The sequence below is a fragment of the Akebia trifoliata genome, chromosome 8, assembly GCF_017979445.1.
Source record: "Akebia trifoliata isolate Shusen 1 chromosome 8, ASM1797944v1, whole genome shotgun sequence".
Lineage (NCBI taxonomy): Eukaryota > Viridiplantae > Streptophyta > Magnoliopsida > Ranunculales > Lardizabalaceae > Akebia > Akebia trifoliata.
Window position 1 is genome coordinate 33,646,300 of NC_141382.1, and position 17,479 is coordinate 33,663,778.

Genomic DNA, 17,479 nt, shown 5'->3' on the forward strand with positions numbered 1-17,479 from the left:
TTTAATAATATAAAATTAATTAAATATTATTTTTTCATATATTTTTTATTCTCCGTTATATTAGACCAATTCAAACTGTATATCTCGAATTTTCGAAATTCCTGACAGATTTTCTTCTATTAATCAAAATACCCCGTTACGCCCTAAGTTTTCTTAATAAAATTAATATTTTCATAAATTATCATATTAAACTCGGATTTAAGCATGCTGATAGTCTAAACTATGTTTTTCGATGCTTTTAAATTTAATGATAATATTCATTTGACTAAAAGAACTTCTTATAAAATTTTAAGTTTTATCTATTTCGACTAAATGTTCTAAATCTGCGATAATAATCATGGTAAAATTATTTGAATTATACATTTTATTTAGCAAATTCTCCTTCTAGATATTATTATTTTAGATAGATAATTTAATAATTTTTTTAAAATAATTTATTTATTTATTTTCAAATAGGAAAACGGTCAATATAATTGACTTAATTTGTGACGTCCCGCTAAACGCTAACACAAAACCCAAGGTCAAACCTCGAGATTTAGACATTTTCCTTTTCTTATTTTAGTGTTTCACAAAACTCAAAGGCAAAGAAAAACTGATAAGCCAATAATCAATAAATCCTGTATATGACTAGGTACCAAAATATACAAGATGCGTAAGGCAGTAAATCGCAAACATCACGAAATTCCACCAGAGTTGCACAAAAAATTTATAGGGTTACAAAAATTTCCTCACTCTAACATAGACCTAACACTCGGCCCAAAAAAAAACATATACCTCTCCTAGAACGAACAGACTCATAGTAGTAGTAGTCATGATGCTCACCGGGTAATGGACTTTAGTCGTCGGTATGACCCACCAAATAATCCTCACTAGATGGCTCTACGACTACCTTTTCGACTATAGGCTATGAAGTTAAAAAAAATAGGAAGTAAAAGGTGAGTAACAATAGTTACCTAGTAGGTCCACAAACAGCCCCTACTAATAACCTCACCTAACATGTACGAATAAGCATACTGAAACATTTCAAAACATGCAAGTTTTGAAAATCTACGACTATTAATAAGAGTTGCGAGTCTCCTACTTGGTTTGTGGTTGCCAAGATGAATCAACACAAATGGTCAATGTTCGGGGGTTCGAAATTTCGAAAGTAGTTGAACTTGGGTGTCAATGGTCGAGTTGCAAAATCCTCTTTGAAGGTGTTCTTCCCTTTTTCAATGATAATGGACAACTCTCACTTGGTTTTGATGAGACTTTAAGTGGATATAGATGAACATACTTGCTGATTTTTGTGAGAGAACAAGATAAAGAATGGAAAATGAAGGTTAAACGGGTTGAATGTGTGGAATTCGTCGATGCCAACAACTTTCTCTCCTTCGCCAATGATCAACTCGGGATCGCTTGCGATAAATCTTGATGGGAAGGGTTGAAACCCTAAGGTTGGAGAATGAGCTGATTCTTTGTGAGTTGGAGAGGAGAAAGTGAATAAAAGAATGAGTTGTAATTTCATTCGTTTCTATTTTGATAAAATCTTGACCATTCGAACTTGGAAAATGACATATGAGTATTTTATTTCGAATAATTTTTCGTTGCGGACCTCATGTTATGGTTAAATTTTTCTGACTCTTTCTCTATCGAAAATTCTTTATTTTGGGTCCCACTTAACACGAAATTCAATGATTTTATAACTTTCTCATCCGAACTCGAATTTGAACGTTCTTACAGGTTAAAGTATGTATTTCGATTATTTTAAATCTAATGGCGAAGTCAAAATTCGTTAAAAATGAACGGACTAAAATTCGAGTATTCTATCCTAAGTCATTCTTTTAGAATTTTATCAAAATTCACAATTAGATTTTCTCGAGATATAAATTAAAAACTTGGGGTGTTACATAATTTCTCGATATACGTAATAAATTTCATGACGTTACACTTACGATTAAGGATTTTAAAATAGTTGGATCTGTCAAACAAATATAATTTTTGTTTTTGATTAAATAGTTTGGTTAATTTCAATTCTCATATTTCAATAAGGATGGAAGAAAATTTCTTTGACCAAACGTAATTGAAGAAATAGACAACAAAACAAAAACACAAAATTTTATCACCAACTTAAACATCATCTTTGATTTTCCTTGATTTCGATTCTCTTATGTGAAAATTGAAATAAAAAATAAGAGTACTTACCTATATTTATAAACTATAAGCTGAAAGAGATTAATTAACTTATTAATAGAAGTCTAACTCTATTTTGACTAGTTATAGTTTCCATCGGAATCAAATCTCTATTCTAACGATCTTTGAATATTTTATATGTGATATGTATTAAACAAGCATGGGTATTTTATGTAATTTTTATTAAATTTTTTTTTTTTACAACTCCCAAGTTGTATTCAATTTAACATCCAACCCCTTTTTTACTTATACTTTTAAAACAATACTCGTTCAAATCAATTATTATCAAATAAGAAAGTTGAACACGATAAAATATATTAATAAAACTATAAAATGGGGCTTACGTAAAATTTTTAGAAAATAAAATGCCTAAAATAACATTAAATTAAAATTTATTCTTAGATGATCGATCATAAAACTTATCCATGGTTGACGTGCAACGTATTAGTTAGGATTCCTCATCCTTGTAAAATTTGACATCTTATACTACATGAATTTCTCTAAGTTGATCATCTCCAGCTATATTTTTTTATCACATGGTGATTTTGCCCTCTTTAGTAGTCCATGGAATTGCATTTTTTGATCTTAGTAGACCAAATGATCTATAGAAATATTTTAAAATCTCATAATATTAAAGTTTGCAATTGATAATTATTAGATTTTAATTCGATTAATTTGGATAATTCTAGGAAAGTTTAGTAAAAAAATATAAAAGCATACCAATGATGATTTTGGGTTTCTGACCCAAACCCATCATCTTCAACTGTTCCCACCCAAAACAAAAGTTATAGTTTTTGAGATTTGAATATTGATCAAAATAGAAAGTATTATTGAACATTATGATGGTAGAATTAAAATTAATTTTGCTTGGATAATAGTAAAATTAAACGCAAAAGTGAGTATTTTTTTATTTTTCACATTTCTTATATTATTTGGCCTTCATTATAATAATAAGATTATTAAAGTCTTCTATGTTACTATCTGAGATCTCGTGTGGATGTTACTATCATCTACAACTTTTTGTCATTAAAAAATGTCTTTGAAATGCATTCATCATTTCATCTTAGATAATACTGAAGTAACATTAAAATGTACATTAAGTATACATTCTAATGTGGTGGTGCAAACATAACCATAGATGGTTTTCATCGAGAAGAAAAGCATTATGGTTATGTGTGCACCACCACATCAGAATATCAGAATCAATGTACATTTTAATGTTACTGTTTGTCGTATAAAGATGTCTTTGAAAAGGAAAAGAACAAAATATAAAATTAAAATTAGAAACCTACTTTATATTGGCAAGTAGGGTCATTTCACTGAGGATTGGGGGGCTAATATTTCAAATTTTAGAAAATCAAAGGAAAATGATGTGATTTTAGAGAAAAACTAAATTTAATAAAAAATAATTAAATTAACTAAAAAAATTTGGATTTAAAAATATCTAAGGAGATTGAATCTATTTAGGACAATTAATTAAAATCAATTTATTTTCAAGTTCTGTCTCGATAACTCAAATCGATAAAGATTCTTGATTCGAAAAGTTTAAGAATAAATTTTTATTTTTTTTATAAATCTAATAATTGACTAAAATTGTCTTTACTTTAGAAGTTTTATCGTTTAATGATTTTACATCATAGCGAATATCCGATATTATGATTTTTTCGCAAATTTAACGGATTATACCCAAGAAACAAGAATTGTTGAAGAGAAATCTATTAAGAACTTTGAAAAATATGTAAGAATTTTTAAAATAAAAATAAAAATTAATTAAACATCTTAACTTCATCAATTTTCTTAGATTGAAATATTAGTCAAGACTCATTCTAAAAACTCTACAAATAAGCAAATTAAAAAATAACTTATCTTTTGTTAGTCTCTAAAATAAATCTAGAGTAATTATAGATATTTTTAATTTGTAGAAAATAATAACTGAAATCTAAATCTAAAAAGAAGAAAAAAAAATTAAGAGAGGAAAAAGAGGGGGAAATAGTAGGCTAAGAAAAAGTCTCAAAAACTTATAGAGTTAATATTTTTCATAAATAAAAATAAAAATTGCTTTGGTAACACGTTTTCACCATTTTTAATCAGAATTTAATCTTCTATATGAAATAAAATTATCTTCTCCTCTCAATTATAGTTCTAACCCCCATTAACATTTTCCCATTTTGATAATTAGGATAAAAATTATGTCAAAAATGGTAAAATGTGACAGATTTGAAGTCTCTAATTTGTTATATATTTTTTACAAATTCGAAATCCGAATTAGTTTTTCTACGTGGAATAAGAATTTGTTCAACTCTAAATCAATTTATTAACCCTAAAATCTCATATTTTTTCAATAAGTAATTCAAAAGTTAAGGATAAAATATATGACGTGGCATATTCAAAACTTAATTCTATCAATTTGGAATCATCAAAGCTCTTAGACCGTGATTTGACTTTGACCATTGACTTTAGACTTTGGTAGTTTTTCTACTGTTTGATTTTTCAATTCCTATATGTTTTGCTTGTAAGAAATGGACATATATTTAAACCCTTGAAATCCGTAAAAATAAATGTAATTTAGTCACTAAAATATAATTTATGTTGAATTAAATATTATGCATGATTTTATGGAGAATTGTAATTCTACATTAGAAAATATTGTTAAGTGTTTTATAAAACAATGGGAAAATACTCACTTTTAGGCACTTAATAGTTACTCCAGTATGACTCTTTTATTTTTTTTACAAAATTAATGTTATTTTTGTACTTTGAAATAAATACTATCTAAAAATATAATTATAGTAAATACTTATGTAATAAATACAATAAAATACATGTAAGTTTATATTATAACTAGAAGGTGGCATGTGCAAACACATATGTATTAAAAGGTTTATTTGTAATTTAAAACATTGATTAAAGGGTTTTTTAATATTATATAATAAATAAATAAAAAGATATTTTGATATTTTGAAATCCAACCAACGTGATTGTAGGGTAGTGGGTGGCATTTTTCTTGATTTTTAACCAAATTGACCATAATGGTTTATCTAGTTCAGTGTTCTTACATAAGTCATTCGCATTGATTAATTCTAGTCAATTTCTAGTTTTTTTGAAATGACATCGTCTTCAACTCCCTTCACTTGAGAAAAAAGAAATTATAGAGAAAAAAATCATAAATACATTCATTTTCGAATCACTTAATATGAGATGGGATAATTGATGAAATCACCACATCTATTCTAAACAAATGTAAGGTGTTATTTGAGGTAAAGTATTGTGATTAATTTAAATCTATAAGTTATAAAATATCAAAAAAAAATTTGATTGATTTAGTCTTTATTTTGTATCACATGCATAATTAATTCACCTTCGTGAAAGAACCAGTACATTTATAAAAGAATTGAATGAATAATTTCACTATAAATAAATCCTATGTCCATGGTTTATTGTCATGGTATCTAAAAATTTTTCTTTTAAAATCAATAAAAAGAATTATTAAGATGAGATTTAAATTATTCGAGTTGTTTTCATCACCGGTAGAAAGTTGTTAGATTGATTTCAACATACTATATATGCTTAAGGCTAAAATGTAATATCTAATAAGGAGGGTGGTCGTACATCAGGTCGAGATCGAACGAGTGAGGATGATTCTGATTCTAGAGTAATTAATAATTAAATTGCTTTGATGCTCTTAAGGTGGCTATGGATCAATAGGATCCGAGTTGAGATGTGGATCTTTATTAAGAATCGCATCTCTAACTTCAGTGTACCTTTTTGTGGATAGATTGAAGTGTACCCATACGGAACCTTATTCCAAAAAATCAACCTGGTTCCCCTATAGTTACAACTCAGTCCACCAACTCTAGTTCTCTATATATGGGGCTGAGTCTCAAACTATCACTACATGATACAATACCAACATTGATTGGTTCACATTATGCTGTCACCCATTTGGGAGGGATTTTGTAAACCAATCTTTTCAAAGAATATAGAAGCGTCCTAACATGGGATTAGTCAACCATCAATCAAGCATCGTCGATCATTAAGTCCAAATCATATGCCACTGCTGTGGTACCGATAGATTCATTATTTCAGCGTCATTATCGACCATTGCAAACTGAGCATCTATTTATCATAATTCTCTCCAATGATATAAGGTTAGGTGGATACAATTTTGATTGACACGTTACAATCATATTTTGGAAAGGTAACGGTTTAACAATCCACATTAAACATATAAGGTTATTTAAGTAGTTTCAAAGTAGGGAGGATTCCACTATTCCTATCTCAATTTAATAATGCATGTGACCTATTGTTGGTCTTTAACTAAAAATGAAAATATAGGTCAAGGGATGTATATAATCAATTTGAAAAGCAAGGGATATCTCTAGTATTAACCAAAATGTTGGTGATGGGTGTTGGTTAGAAAGAGAAAAAATAGGAATAGAGAATGGAGGTATCAAAAAGACTTGTCAAACAAGTATTTTTAGTAAAGAGACATTTTGAAAATTAATGAAAAAAATATCTAAGAACGATTATTAATGTTGGTCTCTATTTAAAAATCAAGGTCAAGGGATACATGCCATCAATTTGAAAATGCAAGGGGTATCTCTAACATTAACTAAAACATAAGGGGGGAGGTTAGTGATGGGACATTGATTGGAGAAGGGAAAGAGAGAAATAAAAATGGAGACATAAAAAAACTACCTGAACTGGCTAGCCTAAACTTAACTTGGGATCAATTCGATTGATATGCGAACGTGGGCCAATATATGTAGGAGATGAGTTGAGCTTGGGTTATAATATCTCAATCTGACCACAATCAGGTTGAGCTCGAGTAAAGGGTTCGAACAAACCGACTCAATCCGAACCTGATGTTATATAATTATATATAAATATTTTTATATTAGTTATAAATTTGTTATTTAGTTTTTTTTATTTTTATATAATTCCATTTTGTTATTTTGGCATGTGAACAGTTGGATATTATTAATGTGGTTTAGTAAGTTTCTTCTAAGGGCCATTTGTTAAACAAAATAAATAAAATGCTGAAAGATAATAATTGCTGAAATTGTATAACCGTTGAATTTAAGTATTGAAGTTGCTATCTATTTATCGATATGAATTGTGCTGAACTGATTCAAATTAAGCGCTGTAATCACATAATATTATTTGTTACTTAATGTTGAAACTTAGTAAATTAACTATATTATTTTTTTAACTGTTATAATCACATAATACTGTCTATTCGACTATTTTAACTGCTACTTTACATTACACATAATAAAAAAGAGCATACATGTAAAAGATAATCTGGTTTGATATTTTAAATTACAAATACAATTTCCTGTACCTAAATATTGAATTACATAAAATTCTATTCATCTTATTTTAAATCTATATTTTTTTTTTCAAATTCTTGCATAGGTGTACAATGTTAGTCCAAATTTCCTTAATCTTTTTATTTTTGTACTCAGTTTTTGTTTTATCTTCTTCTACGTTTGTTGATGAAACAACATTCGCCTCCTTATACCACGTGAATAAGTCACAACCATTTTGTACTGGCTATAATAAAAATAACATAAAAATTAAATATATTAATCAATAATATAACATTGAATTATATCATTCTTGTGTTATACCACTTTTAACTAATATCTTATCGTTGATTTAGGACAATAATAAAATCTCCATTCTTCGTTACCATTTTTGTTGGATGTTATACCATTTTTATAGTTGTTAATAACTTGCATAATCCACATTTACATTTATACCATCTCAATTCATCTAATAAAATCTAAAATTCACATCCTTTGTTATTTTCAATATGAAATAAATAAATAAATAAATATTATATTTTAGATATTGACATGTGATTTCAAATGAAATATTATAAAAAAGTTAGAAAATTACTCCATTTAGATATTTTATATACAAATGATCTGGATTTTTTGAAGTTCTTGATATACAAACTTGACAAGGGCCTTCACCATACGCACATGAGATTTTTACATCCATCTAGATAGACAATACAATATTATAAATAAAATAAGTAATAAGTATAAAAATAAATATGCAAATAAACATACATCGACATAAATTCAAATGTTTACAAGGACTTACATTCATGTATTCTAATAGCAAACAAAAAAGAAAATAAAGATGTATTCACATTATACAAAACGTCTAAACATAAATTCAAATAACATAGTTCACATAAATTCAAGATTTGCATTTGTAAGTTGAGTCACAATTTGATCTCGTAAACAAATCATGAATGCTTGTTCATTTTGACCATATAACTGCTTGATCTCGTGAAGGTCATTTCCATCATTAACCATATTTAGAGGAACACCATCATTTTTAAATTATCTGAATAGTTCATCCGGCATTGAAATCCTATAAAGGAACTTGTGGATTGCTATGTATGCAATCATTATATTCCTTTGTGTTGAAAATGTAATACCCCAGATTTTCAACTCGTATCTCGAAGAAGTCAAATAGTGATATTTTGAGGAAAATGCCACAGAAGGAAATTAGAGTAAAACACTCAGATATTGTTTCGATTATTTTTAACGAAAACCGACTCTGCCATTGGATTTAAAGAAATCAAAATATATACTTTAGCCTGTAAACAAATTCGAATTCGAGTTCGGATGAAAAAATTATAAAATCCTCGAATTTCGCGTTAAGTGAAATCCAAATTAGTGAAATTTTACTGTAATGGGAATCAGGAAAAATTGATTTCACCGTTAGGTCCATAACGAAAAATTATTTGAATTGGAATACCCACTTGTTATTTTTTGAGTTCGAATGGTCAAGATTTCGTCAAAAATATAAATAAGTAGAAAAATACAAAAATGCCCTCCAACTTTTGTTATAAATAGAAACAACTTATTTCTTTTATTCACTTTCTATTCTCCAACTCACAAAAGGTTAGTCCATTCTCCAAACCTAGGGTTTCAACCATTCCCATAAAGATCTATTGCAAACGAGTTCGAGTTGAACCACGACGAAGAAGAAAAAATCGTCGGCGTTGTCGAGCTTCACGTTCTCACCCATCTAACCTCCATTTCCTTTCCTTTCTCTTAGGATCCCACTAAAAATCAGCAATAGGGATTTTGATTTTACCCACTTGGAGTTCTACCTAGTTTGAAGAAGAGTGATCCATCGTTGTTGAGGGATAAGGGACACCTATATCGAGGGTTTCGCAACTAACCCGACCATTGGGCCCCGAAGTCGTTCAACCTCGAGTCCTTACTGCCAATTCTTGATTTTTGAGTTAGTTAAGCGTGTCCAACAATCACAACCAAGTAAGGGACTCTCGATTCTTATTAAAAACATAGATTTTGAAAAAATTGCATTTAGGGATCTTTCAAAACTTGTGTATGTTTTAAATTTATAGAGTGTCACTTAAATTATTTCAAATTCATGCTAGAAATCGTTATATTTGATGTGTTTTATCGTAATTGGAATATTTAATTCGTGGGTGGGTTATTGAATCGAAAACGAGTATAAAACAAAGAAAAAAATGAAAAATTCATGAATTTCCAGCGTTCTGACAGTGCCACCGTGCTCCAGTCACGATGCCACTGTGAGCCATCGTACACTATTCACGGTGCCACCGTGAAAATAAAAAATTGTTCGAAATTTTTTTTTGATATTTTTTTTGGATTTCTCATGCTTTTAATATGTCAAAACGACTACTTATGGCCCCTGTAACTCCTTCAAACGAAGCGAAAAATAATTTTCATCACGATGGGAATATTTTAAGTATTCGCGTAATATCTTTTGCATTACTTTGAATTAAGTTACAAAATTACATGACCCTTCTTATGTTGTCGAGGGCTTTCATTTACGAAAATCCATTTTCAATTTCTACAACTTTGAAAAATCGATTTTCCTACACTTAGCCAAATTTTCATCAATTTCTCTAGTTATGGCAGGTTGCCTTTGCATACCTATTGAGACCTCGTTTTGAATAAATCTTTTATGGTTTTCGATGGAAAGATAAAAAAAATGACTTTGAAAGATTGAAAATGAATGGTTTGAATTGTAAAGATGAAAAGTGAGAATATCGAGATAATGGAAAAATGGATGAATCAATAAAATGTCAGAATCACACCCGAGGGGTGATGTCTGCATTTTACATTGTATGTTGTATGTAGGTTGGTGAAAGAATATTCAGGTTATTAATGAAAGGGTTGCATGTTTATTTAAATTTATGTTGGCGTAGAGGCTCCGAGTACAGTTGTTTATTTTAGGCCGGGTGACCACAATTGCATGGTAGGAACTGCATATCCATTCTCAACCCTGTTCTGTTAATTTCTCTTTTGTTTTAAATGAAAAACAATATATATATATATATAGTTATTTTGTGAGTTGTTAAAGGGTCTGTGAATGCTTGAAGAGATAGTGCGTCACATCATCCAGAGAGATATACTATCTTGGGATGTACGGTAAGGACCACCAAGCTTATACGTGGTATGGGACACGTATAAGAGTGGAGTCACAACTGGATAAATGGTTACCAGTGTGATAAGAGCAGCGACCGCCACAAAATCAGGAACTAAAAGTCAGATTCATATTGTAATATCATGTCCCAACTAGGAGCGATATAGTCGTGACTCTCAACTCTTTAATTCCACTACTCCACAATTTTGTATTATGTATCTGTTGCTATATTTTGAATTATAAACTGCAAAGCATGCTTGTTATTTCTATGTGATAAATCATAGTTGGATGACAAATGAAAATGTATAATGAGTACTGATGATTGATGTCATGTGAATCTTTAAAACTGTTTAGTTGCTCATCCTTAGCTATATGTACCAATTAATCGTATTTTCCCTTGTAAAACTTTACACATGTTAAACTGTTCAGCATGATTATTCGATCATATTTAGGGGAGGTTATTAGTAGGAATTGGTTGTTGACTTACTGGGTAACCATTGTTACTCACCCTTTACTTTCATTTTTTTTAGTTTCAGAGCTTGCAGCCGGAGAAGTAGTCATAGAGTCGTTTGGTGAGGATCATCTGGTGGGTCATACCGACGACCAGGATTCGTTATCCGGTGAGCATTGAGACAACATCCACTAGGAGTCTGTTCGTCCCAGGAGATGTATATAGTTTTGGGGTTGAGTAATTAGATTCACGTTAGAGTGGAAGTTTCTTTTTGTAATCCTGTATATTGTAAACTTCGCACTCTAATCTGATTACGTATTAGATATATTTATTCTTCTGCTGTTATCTCGTGTTTGTATTTTTTTGGTATACAGGATTTGTTATATTTTAGATTATCACGTTTTTGAGTTCCGTGGAACACTAACATAAACAGAGAGAGCCATGTCCAAATTTCGAGGTGCCACATAGTACCTTGGGATTTGGCTTAGGATTTGTGTTAGTGTTCGGCGGGACATCACAGATGGTATCAGAGTATAGCATTAGATCCGTATGGGATACAGATTTGTTACATTTTGAAGAATAGATTGATACCACAGAAATTAGATAATGATAGAACGTCATTAGGAATTCGATATCCGAGCTTACCAGTAGTTCCACATTGGGATTACGAGCTCTTCTGTGTCTAGAGGTCCGTAAAGCCTAGTAAGCCTAAGATAAGACTTTAGGTTCATTTTATAGTAATGAAAATGGTGTTCATTACTAGATTCCTTATTACAATAGTAGCTCATGTTTCCCTAAGAATGATGTTGGTGTAGTTCGGAGAAGTGTCTTCCTTCTGATAAATAGAAAATTTCTGAACTTGCAGCTAGGAAAAGAGGTTAGAATACAAAGTTACGATGAGACCCATGACAAGGTGTCAAACTGGTGGGGAAGAACTCACCAAAATAGAATAGTTGATAGAAGCAGTCTCGGGGTTATCCTAGAGTCAGACACGCATGAAAATGAGACAATTGGAGATGTTTGAGGCTTAAATGATCATGGTGGGTCAATTAACAAAAAGACTAAAGAAAATAGAAAAAAAGCTTGACCACCATCTTAAGGATAAATCCCAAAAGGATCCAAGAGTAAATATCCCAACACGGGGAGAACTACGAGAAGAGAAAGGGATAGTACAGTCACCGCCTCAAAACCTAGTAGAAGAAATGCAACTAGGACCCAATAAGAGGCAAACAATTATGAAATTTGTAGAGTTACGGGAAAAAATGACCATACATAAGAAGCGAAACTATAGAAATACCCATTCAAGAAATTAAGGAATTCTGTAAGAAACAACAACGTGTAATGTTTAATCAGTGAAAGGAAAAAGTAGTGGCATGTTACGAATGTGATAAGTTGGGACACAAAGGGGTACAATGTTCAGGTCGACGTCAACCAATTAAAGATGCGTGGCTTAGAAAGATGTTATGTAGACCAATTCAAGAAATCATAAGGTCATCAAATTTTAACATGGTCGATGACATACTTATACCTACTCAAACGAACCGAACTAGAGGTCAAAAGCGAGAGGGATGGAATTACAGATGTCCCAGGGACATACCAGTCAACCCCAGACCTCTCATCCTTTCAGATCATACCCGACCAAGAGGCTGATATATTCGAGACCAATCGCTCCGGGATCAGTTTACCCACAGTATAGAACTACTCTACCACCTAGTTGTGAGGTTTCCTTATCACTGAGTCATATAACGGTTGGAACTCCAACGAGGCTAGTAGGGCCAAGAAAACCAATGAGACAAGTCTAGAGATTACAGGCTCCAATTTACCAACTGTCGCTCCATAGAAATCTACGAAGACAAAAGCGTTGACATGTTACGTGTGTGATCAGGTGGGACATATAAGAAAAGAATGTCATCTATCACAGTCGCAAGCAAGGGTTGTGATCCAGGAGAAAGTACCTGTCTCTGACAAAATTTTGGAAAGTACAATTTCTAATTATAATGTTAGAAATTGGATTTCTATTCAATATTAATTCCTTTAGATTAAATACTTCTGCTAAGATTTTATACTCTTACTAGAGTTAGAAATTACCAAGATAGGCCGAGTGATAAAAATATCTACACCACTAGAAGATTATGATTGTCAAAAAGTTGTTGAGTACTTAGGGGCAAAGAACATTGATGAGATAGGCATAGTAGAGTAGGGTAGTAAAGGAGTATCATAAGTGAAAATGTGTGTTATGGGGACAAATATAATTATTACATGGAAATAATATGGTTGAAATTGTGTGAGTAAAGGCTAAAAGTATGTGTGGGTAAGTGATGTTTAGAATGATACCTTGTGAAGAAAGAATGAGGTTTTTGAGAGATTAAGTAGGAACCTACAGAATAGAGGTGTTCAATCAAAAATTGAAACTTTGTATGTGACACAAATGAACAAGTAATTGGAGATAACTTGATGTGTGAGAGAGTATTTCTTTAGGAGAGGTAAGGAGTAAATTTATGAATAGTGGAGCATGTTGGATTTGATGATTGTATAAGTTAAAAGTAATGTTAAAAAGATTAAACTTATAGTAAGGAAGAGTTAGATAGAAAAATGTGGTTTTGAAAACAAGGCGGGAATAATAAGGGGTGGATCGTAACGTGTGTTTTGTTAATTAATGAATATGTTTTAGGTGTTAGGAGGGTTGAAGAGTGTGAGAAGATGATGACTATTTGTAAAACTAGTAATGTGACTATGTACGTGCAACAATTGATGTTATATATGATCTAAGTGGAAGAATTGATGAACTTTGGAAAATGTAGCATACGATTTCGAAATGACATGTAGTATGCAAAAGAAGATAAACTTAACAGAGTATAAGTTAGGACGTGGGTTAATATAAGATGCGAGAAAGAATGTCCTTGTGAGTGACAAAGTTGCATTAATAGTAACTTAATGGAATTGTGCGAAAATAGATGAAGAAGGTGAGATAGCAATATTGTTTATGAAATGAAATTCATGAGAGATAGTTGTGAGATTTGCAAAGGCTAATTATTGTAATAGCAATATTGGATGATACATGAATAATGATTTATTTAATATTACAATGATGTTTAAATAGTAACTGGGAGATACTGTAAATTTGAGAGTAGAGAAAGAAAGCGTGTGACTTGCAGCTCATGGAATCGTTTGAAGTAGAGGAGTAGATCTTGAGCAGGTTCACCGCGTGTTCCACGTGTCCATGTTGAAGAAGTATTTGTCAAACCTTTCACGCGTGGTCAGTTTGCGAAATAATTTATATTATGTAGGATTTACCCAGTTGATTAAGGTTGTAAATCATAAAGATCCTGACAAAGGCCTCGAGGTGATATCACGGTAAGTAGAACATGGAATCTTGAGTCGAATGTAAATATATTGGTGTATTAGGAATGAAGGATTTGAATATGAATTACGAAGTTAGTGTTGGTAAATACTTGCATTATAGTAGTGATGTATTTGTAGTAAGACTGCGTATTGAGGAGAAATTTTCATTAAAAGCATAAGTACACATAATAGGCAATGTAGTTGGTGGGAAAAAACAAAGATAAAGGATAGTGAAGGTGTGAAAGAATTATTGATAGAGATTGGTAAGGAATTGATATAGTGTGAGTTAATTGTTGTCTTAGAGTTATACAAATGATGAATTAATTGGAGTATGAGAATGATTTGTAGTGATTAACCAACATATGTATCGGGTTGATGAAAAGCATGTGACATGAGGTTTAGGAGTTATGAATGAAATTGGCTTGAAACCAAGAATGAGTATAATCGCTTATAGGTGTTGTTGGTTATACATGTCATGCTAGTGGAATAACAACAACGTTTGATAAGGTACAATTTCAATTTCGATGACGAAATTTTAATTAAGGGGGGGAGAATGAAATACCCCAGATTTTCAACTCGTATCTCAAAGAAGTCAAAGAGTGATATTTCGAGGAAAATGCCACAGAAGGAAATTAGAGTAAAACACTCAAATATGGTTCTGATCATTTTTAACGAAAATCAACTCCGCCATTGGATTTAAAGAGGTCAAAATATATACTTTAGCATGTAAACAAATTCGAATTCGAGTTCGGATGAAAAAATTATAAAATCCTCAAATTTCGCGCTAAGTGGGACCAAAAATAGTGAAATTTTGCTGTAACGAGAATCAGGAAAAATTGATTTCACCGTTAAATCCACAACGAAAAAATTATTCAAAATGGAATACTCACATGTTATTTTTCGAGTTCGAATGGTCAGGATTTCGTCGAAAATATAAATAAGTAGAAAAATACAAAAATGCCCTCCAACTTTTGTTATAAATAGAAACAATTCATTTCTTTTATTCACTTTCTACTTTCCAACTCACAAAAGGTCAACCTATCCTCTAAACCTAGGGTTTCAACCCTTCCCATCAAGATCTATCGCAAACGAATTTGAGTTGAACCTCGACGAAGAAGGAAAAATCATCGGCGTTATCGAGCTCCACGTTCTCACCCCATCCAACCTCCATTTCATTTCCGTTCTCTTAGGCTCCCACTAAAAATCAACAATAGGGATTTTGATTTTACCCACTTGGAGTTCCACCTAATTTGAAGAAGAGTGATCCATCGTTGTTGAGGGAGGAGGAACACTTCCATCGAAGGTCTCGCAACTAACCCGATCGTTGGGCCCAGAAGTTGTTCAACCTCGAGTCCTTGCTGCAAATCCTTGATTTTTGAGTTAGTTAAGCGTGTCCGACAACCACAACCAAGTAAGGGACTCTCGATTTTTATTAATAACCGTAGATTTAGGAAAAATTGCATTTAGGGATCTTTCGAAACTTGTGTATGTTTTAAATTTATAGAGTGTCGCTTAAATTATTTCAAATTCATGCTAGAAATCGTTATGTTTGATGTGTTTTATTGTAGTTTGAATATTTAATTCGTGGGTGGGTTATTAGAATCGAAAACGAGTGAAAAACGAAGAAAAAAATGAAAAAATTCGTGAATTTCCAGCGTTCTAACGGTGCCACTGTGCTCTAGTCACGATGCCACCATGAGCCACCGTGCATTATTCACGGTGCCACTGTGAAAATCAAAAGTTGTCCAAAACATATTTGTGATATTTTTTTAGATTCTTCATGCTTTTAACATGCTAAAACGACTATTTATGACCCCCGTACTCCTTCAAATGAAACGAAAAAAAATAAACAAATTTTTGTCACGATGGGAATGTTTTAAGTATTCGCGTGATATCTTTTACATTACTTTGAATTAGGTTACAAAATTACATGGCCCTTCTTATGTTGTCGATGTCCTTTATTTATGAAAATCCATTTTCAATTTCTACAACTTTGAAAAATCGAGTTTCTGACATTTAGCCAAATTTTCATTAGTTTTTCTAGTTTTGGCAGTTTGCCTTCGCATACCTGTTGGGACCTCGTTTTGAATAAACCTTGATGGTTTTCGATGGAAAGACAAAAAAAATGACTTTGAAAGATTGAAAATGAATGGTTTGAATTGAAAAGACGAAAAGTGAGAATGTCGAGAGAATGAAAAAAGGGATGAATCGGTAAAATGTTAAAGTCACACCCGAGGGGTGATGTTTGCATTTAACATTGTATGTTGTATGTAGGTTGGTGAAAGGATGTCTAGGTTATTAATGAAAGGGTTGCATATTTATTTAAATTTATGTTGGCGTAGAGGCTCCGAGTACTGTTATTTATTTTAGGCCAGATGGCCACAGTTGCATGGTAGGAATTGGATATTCATTCTCAACCATGTTCTGTTAATTTCTCTTTTATTTTAAATGAAAAATAATATATATATATATATATATAACTATTTTATGAGCTGTTAAAGGGTCTGTGAATGCTTGAAGAGATAGTGCGTCACATCATTCGGAGAGATGTACTAGTTTGGGATGTATGATAGGGACCACCAAGCTTATACGTGGTGTGGGACACGTATGAGAGTGGAGTCACAACTAGAATCCGGGTCTATTCCTTTCTTATATTTACTAGTGAACGTGTATTATAAAGGTTGTCGTATACGAATAGAGCGTTTATTTTGGGAATCACATGCACGCCTGATAGGCATAGACGAAGATGATTGGTCAGTGATTACTAACTATCTAGTAGTAGTCGAACGTTCTGACACATAAAAAAGAGACCCATTGCTTACGGTCACGTCAAACGGCCCGACTGAGTTGGATAAATGATCACCAATGTAGTAAGAGCAGCGACCAGCCACAAAATCAGGATCTAAAAGTCAAATTAATATTGTAACATCATGTCCCGACTGGGAACGATCCAATCGTGAATCCCAACTCTCTAATTCCACTACTCCACCATGTTGTATTATGTATCTTGCTATATTTTAAATTATAAACTGCAAAGCATGCATGTTATTTCAATGTGATAAATCATAG